The 19,580-nt window shown below is 46.0% G+C and overlaps 1 pseudogene; it reads left to right on the forward strand.

The window, feature by feature from the left end:
* The window catches only part of LOC122922029, a 129,433-nt pseudogene that overhangs the window by 32,687 nt on the left and 77,166 nt on the right, over positions 1-19,580 (forward strand).

Below are 19,580 nucleotides of genomic sequence, written 5' to 3' on the forward strand. Positions count from 1 at the left end.
AACATGTGGAGTCGCTGTGGGTAGAGATACATGGAGCTAAAAACAACAATAAATTACTAATAGCAGTTTACTATAAACCACCAAATATACCAGAGTCCAGAGCAAATCTACTACTAAACGAGACAGACGAGGCGGCAAATCATAATGAGGTGGTTATTATGGGAGACTTCAACTACCCAGATATAGACTGGGAAACTGAAACTTGTATATCTCATAAGGGAAACAGGTTCTTGGCAATAACCAAAGACAATTACCTCTCCCAACTGGTTCAGGACCCGACTAGAGGGACGGCCATACTGGACTTGGCATTAACCAATAGGCCTGACAGAACATCAGACGTGCAGGTTGGTGGACACCTGGGAAATAATGACCATAAAGTAATAACCTTCCAATTATCATTCAAAACAGGAAGGAACAAAAATACCAAACTTCAAAAAAGCTAAATTTGGCCAACTAAGAGAGGCCATAGGCCTAACTAACTGGGACAAAGTCCTCAAAAATAAAAATACAGCCACAAAATGGGATATCTTTAAAAACATCCTAAAATCTCATTGTGAGAGGTACATACCGTATGGGAATAAAAGGTTAAGGAACAAAAATAAACCAATGTGGATAAATAGAACTGTAAAGAAAGCAATAAGTGACAAAAAGAAAGCATATAAATCACTAACACAGGAGGGTAGCACGGAAGCACTGAAAAACTATAAGGAAAAAAATAGAACATGTAAAAAACAAATAAAAGCGACCAAACTAGAGACCGAGAGATTAATTGCCAAAGCGAGTAAAACTAACCCTAAAATGTTCTTCAATTATATAAATGTTAAAAAGTATAAATCTGAAGGTGTCGGCCCTTTAAAGAGTAATGAGGGGGGAGTCGCAGAGAGCGACGAGGAGAAAGCAAAGCTGTTAAAAAAAAAAAAAAAATTCTCCAATATATTTGCCGAGGAAAATAAACTGTCAGATGTCATGCTGAATGTAAAAATAAATACCCCATTAAAAGTGTCCTGTCTGACCCAGGAAGAAGTACATCATTGACTTAAAAAGATTAAAATAGACAAATCGCCAGGACCGGATGGCATATACCCCCGTATCCTAAGGGAATTAAGTAATGTCATAGCCAGACCCTTATTTCTGATATTTGCAGACTCTATACTGACAGGGAATGTCCCACAGGATTGGCGCATGGCAAATGTGGTGCCAATATTCAAAAAGGGTCCAAAAACAGAGCCTGGAAACTATAGGCCAGTAAGTTTAACATCTGCTGTGGGTAAACTGTTTGAAGGTTTTCTGAGAGATGCTATCTTAGAGAATCTCAACGGAAAAAGACAAATGACACCATATCAGCATGACTTCGTGAGGGATCGGTCATGCCAAACGAATTTAATCGGTTTCTATGAGGAGTTAAGTTCTAGACTTGACAGCAGCGAATCAATGGATGTCGTATATCTGGACTTCTCTAAAGCATTTGACACTGTACCACATAAAAGGTTAGTATATAAAATGAGAACTTAACCAGACTTAACCACTTTTTACTTTGCTTGGTGACTGCTAACTATGAGGCAAACATCTAATAAGCGATGCGGTCATGGTCGTGGTGGTGTTCGTGGAGCCTCTGGTACAGGGAGAGGACGTGGCCGTTCTGCCACAGCTACACGTCCTACTGAACCTACTACCTCAGGTCCCAGTAGCCGCCAGAATCTACAGCGATATTTGGTCGGGCCTATTGCCGTTCTAAGGATGGTAAGGCCTGAGCAAGTACACGCGCTAGTCGATTGGGTGGCCGACAGTGGATCCAGCAAGTTTACATTATCTCTCACCCAGTCTTCTGCAGAAAGCGCACAGGTGGCACCTGAAACCCATGCCAATCAGTCTGTCACATAACCCCCGTGCATATCGGGGAACCTGTCTGAGCCTCAAGTCTCTTATGCTGTTTGAAGACTCTGCTGGCAGGGCATCCACCTAGCCCTTCCCCAGGGGTGGAAGACATAGAATGCACTGACGCACAACCACATATGTTTCCTGATGAGGACATGGAGATGCCACCTCAGCACGTCTCTGATGATGATGAAACACAGGTGCCAACTGCTGCGTCTTTCTGCAGTGTGCAGACCGAAAAGGATGTCGGGGAGGAAGACTGGGTGGAAGACGATGCAGGGGACGATGAGGTCCTAGACGATGCAGAGCAGCCATCGCCAAAACAGTTCGCCTGCTACTGGCCACCGTCACCAGGGACCGAGGACACCAAAGGCAGCTTCAAGGAGTTCCCTGGCATGGCACTTCACACAATGTGCTGACGACAAGACCCGAGTGGTTTGCACGCTGTGCCATCAGAGCCTGAAGCGAGGCATTAACGTTCTGAACCTTAGCACAACCTGCATGACCGGGCATCTGCATGCGAGACAGGGGCTGCAGTGGAGTAAGCACCTTCAAAACCAAGAAAGGGCTCAGGCCCCTCCTGCTCCCTCTTCTGCTGCTGCCTCGGCCTCTTCCTCCACCTCTGGATGAACATTGGCACCTGCTGCCCAGCAAACAGAGGATGTGCCACCAACACCACCACCTCCGTCACCAAGCATCTCCACCATGTCACACGGAAGAGCTCAGCTCTCCAAACCTTTGAGAGAAAGCGTAAATTCCCACCTAGCCTCCCTCGATCCCTGTCCCTGAATGCCAGCATTTCTAAACTACTGACCTTTGAAATGCTGTCATTCAGGCTGGTGAAGATGGACAGCTTCAAACAGCGCATGTCGCTTGCTGGCCCACAGTACGTCGTTCCCAGCCGCCACTACTTCTCCCTGCACAACCAAGTATCGGATAAAATTAAGTGTGCACTGCGCAACGCCATCTGCGGCAAGGGCCACCTAACCACAGATGCGTGGACCAGTAAGCATGGACAGGGATGCTATATCTCCCTAACTGCACACTGGGTAAATGTAGTGGCGGCTGGGCCCCAGACGGAGAGCTGTTTGGCGCATGTCCTTCCGTTGCCAAGGATCGCAGGGCATCATTCTTTGCCTCCTCTTCCTACTCGGCTTCCTCCTCCTCTTCTACCACTTGCTCATCCGGTCAGCGACAGACCCTCACCACCAACTTCAGCACAGCCAGGGGTAAATGTCAGCAGGCCATTCTGAAACTTATGTGTTTGGGGGACAGGCCCATCACCACGCAGAAGTTGTGGCAGGGTATAGAACAACAGACCAACGAGTGGTTGCTGCCAGTGAGCCTCAAGCCCGGCCTGGTGGTGTGAGATAATGGGCGAAATCTCGTTGCAGCTCTGGGACTAGTCAGTTTGACGTACATCCCTTGCCTGGCGCATGTGCTGAATTTGGTGGTGCAGAAATAAATTCACAACTACCCCGACATGTCAGAGCTGCTGCATAAAGTACGGGCGCCCTTTCGGCGTTCTCATCCTGCCACCGCTCTGCTGTCCTCTCTACAGCGTAACATCGGCCTTCCCGCTCACCTCCTCATATGCGACGTGCCCACCAGGTTATTTTTTTAAGGTCGTCTATGTTTTTTTAAATTAATTTCCCTATCCACATTTGTTTGCAGAGCATTTGCCATGCTCTTAAGCACATTTTGCTGCCTTTTGCAGCCCTCTAGCTCTTTCTAGGGCTATTTTAAAGCCATTTTAGTGGCAAAAAGTTTGGGTACCCATTGACTTCCATGGGGTTCGGGTTCAAGTTCGGGTCCCGAACCCAAACTTTTTTTCAAGTTCGGCCGAACCTGAACATCCAGGTTTCCGCTCAACTCTTCCTATCACTGCACGCCGGCCCAGGGAGGCTCTGCTAACTGTGAGTAGATGAACTACTACCCCTATCGGCCCGCCATAGCCTCACGTGTTGCCCCTGCGGTCCGGTCTGCTGCATGAATCTGCGTCACAAACAGGATTATAAAACAACTCTGTGCCTTTTAAATGAACTGTACACCATGTATTGATGACATCAATTGCATATTGAAAGTGAGAGAAACTTTAAGTGCCTCTAATCAGCTGAAAAATAACCTGTTTGAATCGTAAAGTATATGAGGATATTATACAAGACTTTTATTATAAAATCGCTTGGTCAAAAGTGAGAACTGAAAAATTTGGGGTCAATAATTCTGATTGCTGTCGTTGAATATACTTTTCTATGCATCTAAAATAGCCACCTGAAGCTTCTTTATTAATTGAACTATGCCATCACTGTGCAGAATGCCCTGTTCAGCTGAAAAAATTGAGTGCAGCCCCTTTTGAAAGTGCGAAAAAATAATTTCTACTGCGCCACAATAGACTTTTCATTATGCTTCTTGGTGGTGCCGCCCTCTGATACAAATGAACCTAAGGGGTGGTCCTGAAAGAGAGAGGAATGCTAGCCGGGCAGGGGAAGCGGAAGTGCTTAGCTGTGGTGTAGTGAGAGAACGAGTCATGGCTGAAAATATGACGTCACTGCAAGGCCTGAGCAGGAGCAACCGAAAGCCGCTTCAGAAGCAGCAGGGGCAAATCGCAGTCCAGAGCCATCATGGTGGCCGTCGGAAATCGCCCTTCTTTTGGCAGGAGAACGGGATGACTTCTATGAGATAATGTGGAAGCAGTGCACCTCCAGGTACGGCTCATACTACACCCAAGGGCCACCCTTGAGGCCTACAGAGCCTCCACAGGCCCTAAGTGCGACATCCACCCCCAGCGCCGCCGAAGGATGGGACCGGACTCGGGCGCAGCAGCCGAGAGAGAGACAGAAATTCCCTGATGTGACGGCATCAACACTGGAGAAGGAGAAGATCTCAATTTTTGATAAAGTTCGGGAGACGCTGGGTTTGATCCCAAGATTGACCCGAAGCCGACTGGAAGCCATCCCAGAGTGTTCATCCTCTGATGAATGGGGCTCCGGGAGCCCACTATCTACTGATGTGCCTTCCAGTCCGGATCCGTACCTATAAGTAGGAAACAATGTATATCCCGTATAGACTCTTGCTGGTTGCAATCTGGTGATAGTTTATATGGTCACCATAGATCTTGCAGGCTTTTCATTCTGGATTACCTGCTGGACATGTAGCAGAGCAAAATAAAAAAAAATCCCAAATTGTGCATTTTTGTTTTTTAGTTGTGCCATATTTGCCTTTTTCCCCCCTTCTCAGGTTATCTGAGGACTTTAACTTGGATCAAGTTATGTAGCGTTCAAGCTATGTACCCAGAAGGAGATTTTCTGTGCCTGTTTTATGTAATACTTATATTTACAATACCAGAACTTTTTGCACTTTATTGGATTACAAATGTTTTATACCCTAATGTTAGGTTCGACTTAAAGGGCTTGTCTCACCTCCTTATTTCAGTCCTTAGTGCACGGCTCTTTGGGCACTTCCTGAGCTGTAGTGGGGTAGTGGGGGGGGGGGTACCTCTGCTGTGACTGGGGGAGCAGGCATGAAGCGCTGGGATAATATAATCTCGCCCCTTTACTACACATGCACGCTCGTGAGGCTGCTAGACTGTCTGAAACACTAGCAGTCTCAGTGGAGCAGACCCTGTACAGATCGTGACAACCTATGGGTAAGTGTCACGGCTGTTTAAGGGTAACCAGAGCATACACAGTAAGAAGAGCTACTGACCGGACCCCAAACTAGGGAAGAGAAAGGGTGACCCCTGTCAGACCCTCAACACTCTCCCTATGCTGCTAAAGCACATGCCCGGATCCAAATGGTGGAACGAGGCATGCCCGCGTACCTTAGACTGATGAGCCCTGTAACCCCTACAATAGTGGAAGGGGCACGGCCACCGATGCCCTGCTCAGAATATGGAGGGAACCGGGGCCACCTCAGATCCAGTCAGGAAAACACCAGGTACACAACAAAGTCTGCACACTTAGCTGATGAAGCTGCAACCGCAGAGAAGATGGATCCAAGGGCCGCTGGCAATATCCGGAGTGCTTGCAGCAGCAGAACACAGGTCCAGGGAACTAGTAGCTAAAGAAGTGAAGATACTCAAGGCAGAGCTACAACTGAAAAGAGAAATATAATCCACGCCCTGCAATAGGAGGAGGGGTGATTTAAAGGCAGGGAAATCAGGAGAGACAGCTGGGAGTAAAGACCTCACAACAGGGGCGGAGAAACAGAACAGTGAGAACACCTCCAAACTCTAAGTGACATCATCACAGGGGTGGAGACACAGAGCTGTGAGAACGTCTCAAAGCTCTGGTAGTGACAGTACCCCCCCCTCTACGGGTGGACTCCGGACACCCAGGACCCACCTTCCCAGGATGAGCCCTATGAAATGCCCTGATAAGGCGAGTGGCTTTAATGTCCGACATCGGAACCCACATCCTCTCCTCAGGACCATAACCCTTCCAATGAACGAGGTACTGAAGAGAACCGCGGACAATGCGAGAGTCCACAATTCTGGAAACCTCAAACTCCAGATTGCCATCAACCAAAATCAGAGGAGGAGGCAAAGAGGAGGGTACCGTGGGCTGGACATATGGTTTTAAGAGAGATCTGTGAAATACATTATGTATCTTCCAAACCCGTGGAAGATCAAGGCGGAAGGCAACAGGATTGATGACTGACAAAATTTTATAAGGCCCAATAAACTTGGGACCCAATTTCCAGGAGGGAACCTTCAGTTTAATATTTCTTGTAGACAACCACACCAGATCACCCACATTCAGGTCCGGACCAGGCACACGTCTCTTATCAGCCACACGCTTATACTTCTCACTCATCTTTCTGAGATAACTCTGAATCTTTTGCCAAATGGTAGACAAAGACGAGGAAAATCTCTCCTCCTCAGGTAAACCAGAAAGAGCCCCTCCCGAGAATGTCCCAAACTGCGGATGGAACCCATATGCACCAAAAAATGGTGACTTATCAGAAGATTCCTGACGACGGTTGTTCAAAGCAAACTCAGCAAGAGGGAGAAATGAACACCAATCCTCCTGGTTCTCTGCCACAAAACAGCGCAAATATGTCTCCAGATTCTGATTGAGGCGCTCAGTCTGACCATTCGACTGCGGGTGAAAAGCAGAAGAGAAGGACAGCCGAACCCCCAGGCGAGAACAGAAAGCCTTCCAGAACCTGGACACAAACTGCGTGCCTCTATCGGAAACAATCTCAGAGGGAATGCCTTGCAATTTAACAATATGATCGACAAAAGCTTGCGCCAACGTTTTAGCATTGGGTAAACCAGGGAAAGGAACGAAATGAGCCATCTTGCTAAAACGGTCCACGACCACCAGGATCACCGATTTCCCCGAGGAACGAGGAAGATCCGTGATAAAGTCCATGGACAGGTGTGTCCAAGGACGGGAAGGTATGGGTAATGGGAGAAGGGAACCTGAAGGTCGTGAACGAGGGACCTTAGCGCGAGCGCACGTCTCACAAGCCGCCACAAAACCCTCCACAGACTTACGAAGAGCCGGCCACCAAAATCTCCGAGCAATGAGATCTACCGTGGCTCTACTCCCGGGGTGACCAGCAAGAACTGTATCATGATGTTCCTTAAAGAGTTTGTGACGTAGCTCAGGAGGCACGAACAACTTCCCGGAGGGACAACGGGCAGGTGCCTCAGACTGGGCAGCCTGGACCTCGGCCTCCAAATCGGAATATAGAGCAGAAACAACTACCCCCTCCGCCAAAATGGGACCCGGGTCCTCGGAGTTTCCTCCTCCCGGAAAACAGCGAGAGAGAGCATCAGCCTTCACATTCTTGATCCCAGGGCGGAAAGTAACAACAAAATTGAATCTGGAGAAGAACAGAGACCATCTGGCCTGTCTCGGATTCATACGCCTGGCCGACTCCAAGTACGCCAGATTCTTATGGTCGGTAAAAACGGTGATAGGGTGCCTGGCCCCCTCCAACCAATGGCGCCATTCCTCGAAAGCCAACTTGATGGCCAACAACTCCCTATCTCCCACATCATAGTTTCTCTCTGCCGGGGAGAGTTTTCTAGAGAAAAAGGCACAAGGTCGCCATTTGGCAGGAGAGGGGCCCTGGGACAAAACTGCACCCACACCCACCTCGGAAGCATCCACCTCAACAATAAAAGGTAAGGAAACATCGGGATGCACCAAGATGGGAGCAGACGCAAAACTCTCTTTAATCTTAGAAAAGGCTGCAAGCGCCTCCTCCGACCAAGAGGAAAAATCTGTCCCCTTTTTTGTCATGTCAGTAAGGGGTTTGACAATAGAGGAATAATTCAAAATGAACTTTCTGTAGTAGTTAGCAAAACCCAGAAAGCGCATCAATGCCTTCTGATTTTCAGGAAGCTCCCACTCCCGCACAGCACGGACCTTCTCCGGATCCATGCGAAAACCAGAAGCAGAGAGGAGAAAACCCAGAAATTGAATCTCCGATACCATAAAAAGACATTTCTCCAGCTTGGCATACAGTTTATTCTCCCACAGTATCTGCAGGACCTGAAAAAGATGATCCTGATGGGTCTGAACATCAGGGGAAAAAATCAAAATATCATCCAGATACACCAATACAAATTTCCCCATTAAATGATAGAAAATACTATTAACAAAATGCTGAAAGACGGCCGGAGCATTCATCAGGCCGAAAGGCATAACGAGATTCTCAAAATGCCCATTAGGGGTATTAAAGGCCGTTTTCCATTCATCCCCCTCTCTGACCCTGACCAGGTTGTACGCGCCTCTCAGATCCAATTTGGAAAACACCTTGGCCCCAACAATTTGGTTGAAGAGGTCCAGGATTAGAGGAAGGGGATAGGGATCGCGAATCGTGATACGGTTCAGCTCCCTAAAATCTAAGCAAGGTCTCAGAGAGCCATCTTTTTTTTTAACAAAAAAAAAAACCCGCGGCAACAGGCGACTTTGAGGGACGAATATGCCCCTTCTCGAGACTCTCGGAGATATAGGTTCGCATTGCGAGTCTTTCCGGTTGTGAGAGATTGTAGAGGCGTGCCTTTGGCAGCTTGGCGCCGGGAATGAGGTTAATGGGACAGTCAAACTCCCGGTGAGGAGGTAGCTCCCGAACACCGCTTTCGGAAAACACATCCGAGAAATCAGAGAGAAATGATGGCAGAGTTTTAGTAGACACCTCTGCAAGAGTGGCTGTGAGACAATTCTCTCTACAAAAGTCACTCCACTCATTTATTTGCCTTCCTTGCCAATCAATAGTGGGGTTATGTCTAGTGAGCCAGGGTAGCCCCAAAACTAGAGGAGAAGGCAATCCGTTAAGGACAAAACAAGATATCTCCTCCACATGAGTGTCACCTACAGCTAGCCGGATATTGTGAACAATGCCTTTCAAAGATCTCTGCGAGAGTGGGGCAGAGTCAATAGCAAAAACAGGTATATCCTTTTCTAATGTACAAACCTGAAAACCATGCAAGGCTACAAATTGAGTGTCAATAAGATTGCCGGCCGCTCCACTATCGACAAAAATCTCACAAGGAATGACTTTGCTCTCTAGCGCCACCCTGGCAGACAGGAGAAAACGGGAACTGCAGGTCAAAGGAAAAGCATCAATTCCCACATCAACTTTGCCCAAAGTAGCAGATGAAGCAGAACTTGATGATCTACCTCTTGAGGTTTTTCTCTTATTATCGCTCTTAGAACAGGTCAGGAATCTCCTAGACGGACAAACATTTGCCAAATGACCTATGCCCCCACAACAAAAACACACCATATTCTGAGGACTAAATCCTCTTTTATCAGGGGCAAGTCGGCCTAGCTGCATGGGCTCCTCCTCAGAGGGGAGCGAGACAGGATGAGACCCCTGCATACTGAATGAGTCCGCACCATTGCCCCTAGACTGACAATGGCTGGATGGAGAGGTCTTGTTTCTTTCCCTTAGACGCCTGTCAAGGCGTACCGCTAATGACATGGCAGACTCTAAGGATGTTGGTCTCTCATGGAAAGCAAAGGCATCTTTCAAATCCTCTGAGAGACCATGACAGAACTGACTTCGGAGTGCAGCATCATTCCAGCCTGAATCAGCTGCCCATCTCCGAAATTCAGAACAATAAAGCTCCGCAGACAGTTTGTTCTGGCATAGAACACGTAAGTTCGATTCTGCCAGAGCAACACGATCCGGGTCATCATATATCTGCCCCAGGGCCACAAAAAACCTTTCCACGGATCGAAGGGAAGGATCCCCTGATGGCAGCGAAAAAGCCCAAGTCTGAGCATTACCTCTGAGCAGGGAGATGACAATCCTCACCCTCTGTTCCTCATTACCAGAGGAGTGGGGACACAAACAAAAATGGAGTTTACATGCCTCTCTGAAGCAAACAAAATTCTCACTGCCCCCGGAGAACGTTTCCGGAAGTGAGACCTTTGGCTCGCAACAGACTCCATGAGCCGGAGCAGAGCCCAATGCTTGTAGCTGAGTCAGAGATTGACGGAGATCCGCTACTTCCAAAGAAAGACCCTGCATGCGGTCAACCAGGTCAGAAAGCGGATCCATGTCAACAAGGACGGTTTTGGTGGATTATAATGTCACGGCTGTTTAAGGGTAACCAGAGCATACACAGTAAGAAGAGCTACTGACCGGACCCCAAACTAGGGAAGAGAAAGGGTGACCCCTGTCAGACCCTCAACACTCTCCCTATGCTGCTAAAGCACATGCCCGGATCCAAATGGTGGAACGAGGCATGCCCGCGTACCTTAGACTGATGAGCCCTGTAACCCCTACAATAGTGGAAGGGGCACGGCCACCGATGCCCTGCTCAGAATATGGAGGGAACCGGGGCCACCTCAGATCCAGTCAGGAAAACACCAGGTACACAACAAAGTCTGCACACTTAGCTGATGAAGCTGCAACCGCAGAGAAGATGGATCCAAGGGCCGCTGGCAATATCCGGAGTGCTTGCAGCAGCAGAACACAGGTCCAGGGAACTAGTAGCTAAAGAAGTGAAGATACTCAAGGCAGAGCTACAACTGAAAAGAGAAATATAATCCACGCCCTGCAATAGGAGGAGGGGTGATTTAAAGGCAGGGAAATCAGGAGAGACAGCTGGGAGTAAAGACCTCACAACAGGGGCGGAGAAACAGAACAGTGAGAACACCTCCAAACTCTAAGTGACATCATCACAGGGGTGGAGACACAGAGCTGTGAGAACGTCTCAAAGCTCTGGTAGTGACAGTAAGAAGTTGCAGCGATTTGTATCTTACAGGAGAGAATGACAGAGAGGTGGACGGGAACGGGACGCCCACTCCATCAGATCCCGGCCACCAGAAAGGCCGGCTTTTTTTCCAGCTGTGTGTAAGCCGTGTACCCGGGTGGGCTCCCCAGAATACAGCAAAGTCACAGACCAGGAAAGCGACACTGACACCAGCTTACTATGCAAGAAAATAAACTTTACTTAGACAAGGAGTAATAACATAAGCATCACCAAAACAATACAAACATGCATAGAAAACGCTATATCCCCGGACCTACAGTCAATGTCTCTGCCCACTGGACAGGCCTAGCTGATGGCGGACACAGCAGAGCCTGCAAGTCGTGCAGCCTAGGCCTAGCATTAGTTAGTTAGGATTAGATTGTTTTGCTAGGCGGTACTGTACTGGACTGCAGCACAGTTATTGACTTGCAGACTCTGCATGTGTTTGCCATCGGCTAGGGGTGTCCTCTGTAGTGGCACACTACAGAGGACACCCCTAGCCGATGGCAAACACATTCAGAGTCTGCAAGTCAATAACTGTGCTGCATTCCAGTACAGTACCACCTAGCAAAACAATCTAATCCTAACTAACTAATGCTAGGCCTAGGCTAGTCTCTGTAACTTCAGGCATCACACAATATAACAATCAGTAACCAGGTGTACTGACCTGCGTCAGTTCTGGGCCCGAGGATGCAGCCTACCAGGGATGGCCACCAACCTCTTCGCAACCGTGCGGCCTTGCTTGATGATGAGGCCTTCTGTCAACACACTGAACTGGTCTTCCTTGGACAACCTCTCTTTCAAAAGAGCTGGATTCAGTCAGGGTATAACAGCTACTCTCCTTCTTCTGAGTGTCCATTAACTGCCGGACATCTGCAAGCCAGGATGGAATCGGATTCAGTCCCTCACAGCACAATCCTTCCACCATGCCAGATTAACACTTCCTGGTTCACTTACAGGCAGCAGCATGAGTCATCAGCATGAGTCATCATCTGTTTTGCATATTCAAATCTCAGAGTGTGCTGGCTGTAGCTTCAAAACAGTGGCCTCTAGTGCCCGGAATGCCAAATGACAATTCAAGTACAGATATTATGCAGAAATGGCTGTTTCACAATCTCACATGAGCGCAATCGCGGCCACGGCTGCAGTGGTGGCTGTAACCCCTGGAGACGAGCAGTGTATAAAGAGGACGAAGAAGTTAGATAGTGGGCACCAGAGCCATTTCTGCTAATTCATCTACATTAGTAAGTTAATTATATCAATGTCATGCACATAATAAATATAACTTGAGTTGAGACAACCCCATTTACTCACTTTGGACTTGAGGCCCCCCTCCCCCAGTAATTTTTTCCCCCTTCCTTTCATGCCGCCCCCATTCCTGTGGCTAGTAAAGATCGCTCTCTCAGACCAGGGCCGGCAGCTGTTCCATCCGTTTTATATACTGCCACTGTATATAATTTTATTGTGTAATACTGTTCATGGGGCCCTGACAAAATCATTTAGTCCCCCTCTTCCTGGATGGGCCCCTTCTGGGTCAGGGCCCCAAAGCAGCCGCTTCCCCTATAGGTATTCCCCTTGGACTTAACCCACTATGGACTTAACTTACTTTGCACTTAACTCACTATGGAGTTTGCCCCAATGGACTTTGCTATGGACTTTATTCTTTGCCTATGTATCACCGCCCCTTTTGTAATGGTCAAGCAAAGAAGAGAATACAACGCCCATTATTCCTTTTTCTGCGCCATCACAACTAAGAAGTATTAACCTGTGATATATTGTGATGATGTGTATTTATATGCAAGTTTTTTTATGCACTTGAGTACTGGATTAACCTGAAAACAAAAACAAAATATAGTATATAATGCTGAACTTTGAGATATATGTGTGCGGCGCATGTTTTTAGTGTTTTTCAGGTGACGGCAAGGAGATCCTCAGCATCTAGCAAGTCCAATGTCGAGGTCGACTTTCCTTAAAGCAGTGGGGAATGTAATGTACCACCCCAGGTGGATGGGAACGCTCCTAAATTGTCTATACCATTCGATGTCATTTTGCACTATTTATTGTATTTTCCTTTTGTCAATGCTGCTAAATTCTTATTTCAGGCTGGTGGATGCATTACATACATCCAACACTAGAGGTCTCTGTAACACCATTTATATAGTTCAGCCACAGGAAGTTAGAGGGAGATTAGGAGTTAGGAGGAGATGAGAGGAGACATACTTGGCTCTGTCCTCCTGGGCCTGGGAGTGAAACTACTTCAACCTTTGCAGTCTAAGATTAGGACTTATTGATCCTTTACTGTAATACCCCTTCTAGGGACCCTTCCAGGGACTAAGGGAATAATTTCTGTATATTGTGCAACCTTTTCAAAGAATGGAGCAGAGAGTTTGCCTGCCATACGGAGACTGCCCTTGGGTTGCTGAATTACTGAAGCACTGAATATTGCTGAATATTTATTTACAGAGGATTCAAACTATTATTGAAAGGCTGAGTAACCAGAGCAAGATCAGGAACCAAATACAAGTAAGATCATCACAGTTGAGCTTGAAACCTACATACACCACCTCACTGAGCCTGTTATTGAGATTTACAGCTTTTCCATCTGTATTTATGACAAAGTGCTGCTATTGGATGATACTTATTGCAAGACTACAATTTACAAGTAAAGTTCCTGCCTCTCTCATCATTCTATTCTATCTCCTAATTGCACCTCACGGTGCTGGCACCACAAACAAAACAGGAACCCAGCAACCAAAGCACCTTAAACGCCCATTACCATCAAGGGCACCTCAACCACCATCTGCCTGGTGTTCGCTGCAATAGAGAGTGCCCCAGAGGATTTAGTGCTGTCTTCCCCACCACTGCAGGCCGACACAGGGGACAATTGAAATGTGAGTACTACTACCCTCACTCGGCACATCGTCACCGTTACACTCACATAACATCCTTAGTGTGCGGGCGTTGCAATATCTTACTATCAAGAATCGCACAATTCCTATCTTTTTATATCTTCTTTCTGCTCTCACTAAATTAACATGGATGAAACAGAATTTATCATGTTTTCCCCATCTCTCTCAACCCCCCAACAGAGCTATCATGGTCAATGGCTACACACACTCATCGGTCAACCAAGTCCTCACAAGTCCTTCAAACCACCGCACATCCAAGCCCATCACCAGCCAGCCCATCACCCACCACACCCAACTCAAAAATATCTCTTGAATTCGAACATTCCTAAGCCAAGAGTCTGCAAAAGTTTTGAGAGAATACATGAAAGATACATGTGAGCATCCACAAAACATGCACATACATGTCTGTTACCACATGATTGGAGTCCAAACAGAATAGTATCAACGGCTGCATGTGGCCCGCGGGCCGTAGGTTGTGCACCCCTGTTGTAGATGGTAAGCCCACACGGGCAGGGTCTTCTCTCCTTCTGTACCAGTCTGTAACTCGTCTTGTTCATGGTTATTGTAATTGTTTTCTATTATGTATGTATACCCCTTATCATATCTGCAGCGCCATGATATCTTGAAGAAAAGAAGATCATCGCTACCCCGCCCACCCTCCCCTTTTTTATGATGTTTTTTATGATGTTTTTTTTACTGTTTGTGGGGTATGAGTTGTTTATAACTCTCCATTTTGAGCTTGAGTTTATGGCTGAGCTCGTTTATTGTTTTTATATAAGTTTAATTAAATGTGTATATATTGAGTTATGAATGTTACTTAATAAATTAATAAAGGCTGTGGCCAATTAATAATTTTTTTTTATTCCATACAAAAAAAACGTTTGGTTTCAGTGCGTTTATTTATGTTTATATTATTGTAAGTAGGTATGACCTTTTATCCCATGAATGGAGCTATAATAATACTACAGCACCCTCATAATAACAACCATAGTGCCCCTTCATAAAGTAACCATCCCAATGCCAGGACATACAATGACCACCACAATGTGACCATGTGTACATCCAGCACTGATTACGTCTGTATCATTTCTTATTAGGTGACACTATGGTGAAGGAAATCCTGCTGGATGAACATGGACACCAACTGTCCCCACAACTCAAAGGTAAGTGAGATTTATATAAACCTATTGTTATAAAACTGCTCATAGTTTACATTACATTACACCTATCACATAGAACATATTGTTTGCACTGCAGCAAGTTGTTTTAGAGCAGGAGGAGCTGAGCAGATTCATATATAGTTTTCTGTGACGATTCAGTATAACTTGTATAACCTCCTCCTCATAGAGGAAAGGCTGTCAGTCCCTGATAGGACCTCTTCCTCCTCCTCATAGAGGGAAGGCTATCAGTCACTGACAGCCTTCCCTCTGAGGAGGAGGTCCTATCAGTGATTCACAGCCTTCCCTCTGTGAGGAGGAGATCCTATCAGTCACTGATAGGATCTCCTCCTCATAGAGGGAAGGCTGTGAATCACTGATAGGACCTCCTCCTCAGAGGGAAGGCTGTCAGTGACTGATAGGACCTCCTCCTCATAGAGAGAAGGCTGTCAATCACTGATAGGACCTCCTCCTCATAGAGGGAAGGCTGTCAGTCACTGATAGGATCTCCTCCTCATAGAGGGAAGGCTATGAATCACTGATAGGACCTCCTCCTCATAGAGGAAAGGCTGTCAGTCACTGATAAGACCTCCTCCTCATAGAGAAAAGGCTGTCAGTCACTGATAGTACCACCTCCTTATGGAAAGAAAACTGTTAATCACTGATAGAAACAACTTCTTGTCTTCACAGCCCAGAATTAGCATGCTTTTAAAGCGACCCTGTCAGCATGATTAACCATCCAAAAGTCTGCACTTATGCTACAGCTCTGCTGTTGCTTGCTGACCAGGTGCTGGTGACATAATTGAACGAGGAAGTAGAGGCATTCCTGGCTACAGAGATAGAGGAGGATCGCTTCTGGGTTAAATCAGGCCATCGGCTTCTGTGCTCTATGGATATGAAATGCTCGGTAAGCAGTAGCAGAGCTGTAGTACAGGCGCAGACATTTGGAGGCAGTACTCAGGTGCAGAAGACAGGGAAAGATAAGGTGTCTTGCTCTATCAATGAAATGTCAGGGTATAGTGTTCAGCGCACCAGGGGTGTATATAATGCTACAGCACACCCCTCGGTGTTCCAACTAAGTAATTTGCATATTTAAAAAAAGTAATTATTTCTATGCATCATTAATACCTAAAAAAATATAATTTTGGATCAGAATAATCAACCGTACCAGGCACTATGTCTGTTTTAGTAGGGTTGATCACGCTGACAGTGCTGCTTTTAATAAATAAAGTACAAGTTTTACTGGATCTTTTCCCATAAACTATATACCAATTTGCTCAGCTCCTCCTGCTCTATGGTGCCTGCATTTCATGTAAATTACACCGTACAGCACCACCGCACCTAGTATTCTAGTTAATAACATGCAGCAGTGGCCCCGGCAGAAGGTGAGAATGTGTGTGATGGTGCTACTAGTACTCACAGTGTCTATGGTCCTCCCTGTTACTCTTTGGAGCATGCACAGCGAATAGAGCACCCTTGCCCCCCGCATGGAAAACCCTGGTTTGGGTCTCCCTGGTTTGTTGGGCCCTTGGTGTTGTGTAAAGTTATTATCCACATTTATCATCCAGTGTCAGTCTGTGTAATAAATCTGGAGCAATGTCAGACTGTCTGGTCTTAGTTCACCCACACTGTCTTACTTTCAGACACTATTCGTAAATCCACTCCAATGTATCTAGAAAAGTCATGTGGCCAAGAGGAGCTGGAAAATTCAGCAATGTACAGACATCTGCCATTTCTTCATCAAGATATTTAGTTTTGTTTGAGCTTCTTATCTTTACCTTTTTACTTTCCTGTTTGCTATAGAATTCCAGATCCGTCACAAGAAACATTTACATGAAAGAACTGAGAAACTTCTAGAGAACAAACCTCCAAAATGTGACCAGCAAGAGCAGAGTTTTCCATTCTCTACACGTTATGTCAACCTTATCATTGTCTCAACTGATCACTTCAGAGAACGCTCTGAGAATGAGCTCATAGAGACCGGGGCAAAACATGAGGAATACTTAAAGAGAAAACAAAATGAATTACTACCCATTTCCCCCAACAAACTGTTCCGCTGGTGCCACCGATCCGAACAAGTGCCACGAATGGTAATGGTGAGTGGAGTGCCCGGTGTAGGTAAGACCACACTGATGCAGAAGGTTGTCTATGACTGGGTGAAGGGGTGTCTCTATCAAAGATTTTCCTTTGTCTTTTTCTTCAAATTCCGAGAACTCAACAGACTAGATAAAGTTAGTCTGGACACTCTAATCCTTCATCAGTACCCATATCTGTGGGAGCAGCTTAGTAACATCTTACAGGAACCAGAAAAACTTCTCTTTATATTTGATGGTTTAGATGAAAGTCTTCATAAAATGGATTTCACATCACGTCACTTGTGCTCTAATCCTAAACAGCCCGAACCTTGCGGTCAGATTGTGGTTAGTTTGGTGCGAAAGTCTCTTCTTAATGGTTGTTCTGTCCTAATGACTAGTCGCCCAACCAGACTGGCATCAATTGATTGTAAGTTTTCAAGCGAATAGTAGAAATCACTGGGTTTTTACCGGAAGAACGACAGATGTACTTTCAAAACTTCTTCCCCGACCATGAATTGGCAGAAAAGGCTCTTAATTATGTGAAGCAGAATGACACCCTGTACACGTTCTGTTATATCCCATCCTACTGCTGGATCATCTGTACAGTATTATCCAAGAGCTTCCAGCCAACAAGTCGTGATCAGTCGGTGCCATTATTCCCCAAAACCGTCACCCAGCTCTTTGCGATATTTGTGGCCAACATCCTGTCCAATCACTGCCTGGACAAAAGTGATGCTCAGAAGATCCTGCAGTCCATCGGATGGATGGCAGAACATGGAGTTATGAATCACAGGATTATCTTTGAGGAACGAGATCTGGACTGTTTCCATGTGGACAATAAGTCAAAGCTCTTATCAAGTTTTCTGATGGAATCGGAGGAACCTGTGTCCTATACGTTCTTACATCTCACTGTACAGGAATTCTTCTCTGCCTTGGTGCATTATGTGGATTATTCTCCTGAGAAGTTACAGAAATCACTAAAAGATGCCAAATCCTATCCTGATGGACGAGGTGAAATGTTTCTCCGTTTCCTGTGTGGTCTATCAGACGGCTCCACCAGGTCAATACTAACTGGATACCTGCACAAACAAGCAGCTCAGGTCTCCAGAGATGTAATCACTTGGCTGAAGAACTTTATTCTAGAAGAACAGAGGATGATTGAAAGTAATGACAAAAAGCGACGTCTTCTCAGTAAATTTTTCTATCTGTATGAATCCCGGAATAAGGCTTTGGTCCTGGAATCATTACAATCACACAGAAGTCTTGACTTTTCTCTTGTCCGTATGTCGCCTCTAGAATGCACCGTGTTGGCATTTATTTTGGACACCTGCACAAATATAGAAGAACTCAATCTATATGGATGTTCCTTAGACAATGAAGGATTAGAAAGACTTGCTCCAGGATTACATAACCTGCAGAATCTGAGGTAAAATACTAATTATATTTAATCTTTCTGTAGTATTCAGGATCTGACAGATTTATTGTATGTATTAAAGATGAGAAAACCGGTTCATTACGAACTTTGCAAAATTTTGTCTGACAGACCAACCCGAACTTTTTGAGGTTTGTTTCGGACAAATCCAGTAAAACAACACACAGCGCCATTTTACTGCACATGTCAGCGGGAAAAATCACTAGGGAGGAAGAAGGGTTCTCACATGAACCTGAGAGGAATTGGGGGGAGGGCAGATAGCCTGGATGAGCCAATCAGTGCTGCAGCAGGCATGGAGGTGCCCTAGCAGAACGAGCAGAAAGTCATTGTGTGTGGGGCTGTGAATGAGGGTGGTTGGGTGTCAGTGTCTGACAGTGAAAAGTCACCATCAAGCTTGTATTGTACTGCCAGGGACAGAGAAGGGAAGGGATAGAATTACAAAGAAGATGAATTGTGTGTGTAGAAATGGGACAGGCAGGGAAAGCTGTCAGCCAGGGAGTGAGCAGAGAGGAGCTGAGGCTTGCTGTGCCTCCTAGCGGAACTGCAGCTGCTGCAAATCTCAAAGAACCTACTGGCAAGGCATTTTTTCCCATTTTAACAGAAATACATTTGGGGGAGGGGGGAATAAGAACAAAACTGTAGAACACATGTTTTACCATCAATGTAACATTTACAATTTGAGTGAAAACACCTGAAATACTAGTCCAAACTTGGTGTCAGGGCATCTCCACATAGTTAATTTATTTTTATATTTAATTATTTTTATTCGTTTTAAAATTGCAGTGTTGACTATACTGCTGTTTCAATAAGTGGAGTACAGAAATGTAGAATACAATATGGAACAATAACATATCCAATAATGTATAACAGAGAGGGTGAGGCACAAGACCCTCATATTAGCCTCATGAGAAT

This window comes from Bufo gargarizans, chromosome 11 (assembly GCF_014858855.1).
Source record: "Bufo gargarizans isolate SCDJY-AF-19 chromosome 11, ASM1485885v1, whole genome shotgun sequence".
Classification (NCBI taxonomy): Eukaryota; Metazoa; Chordata; class Amphibia; order Anura; family Bufonidae; genus Bufo; species Bufo gargarizans.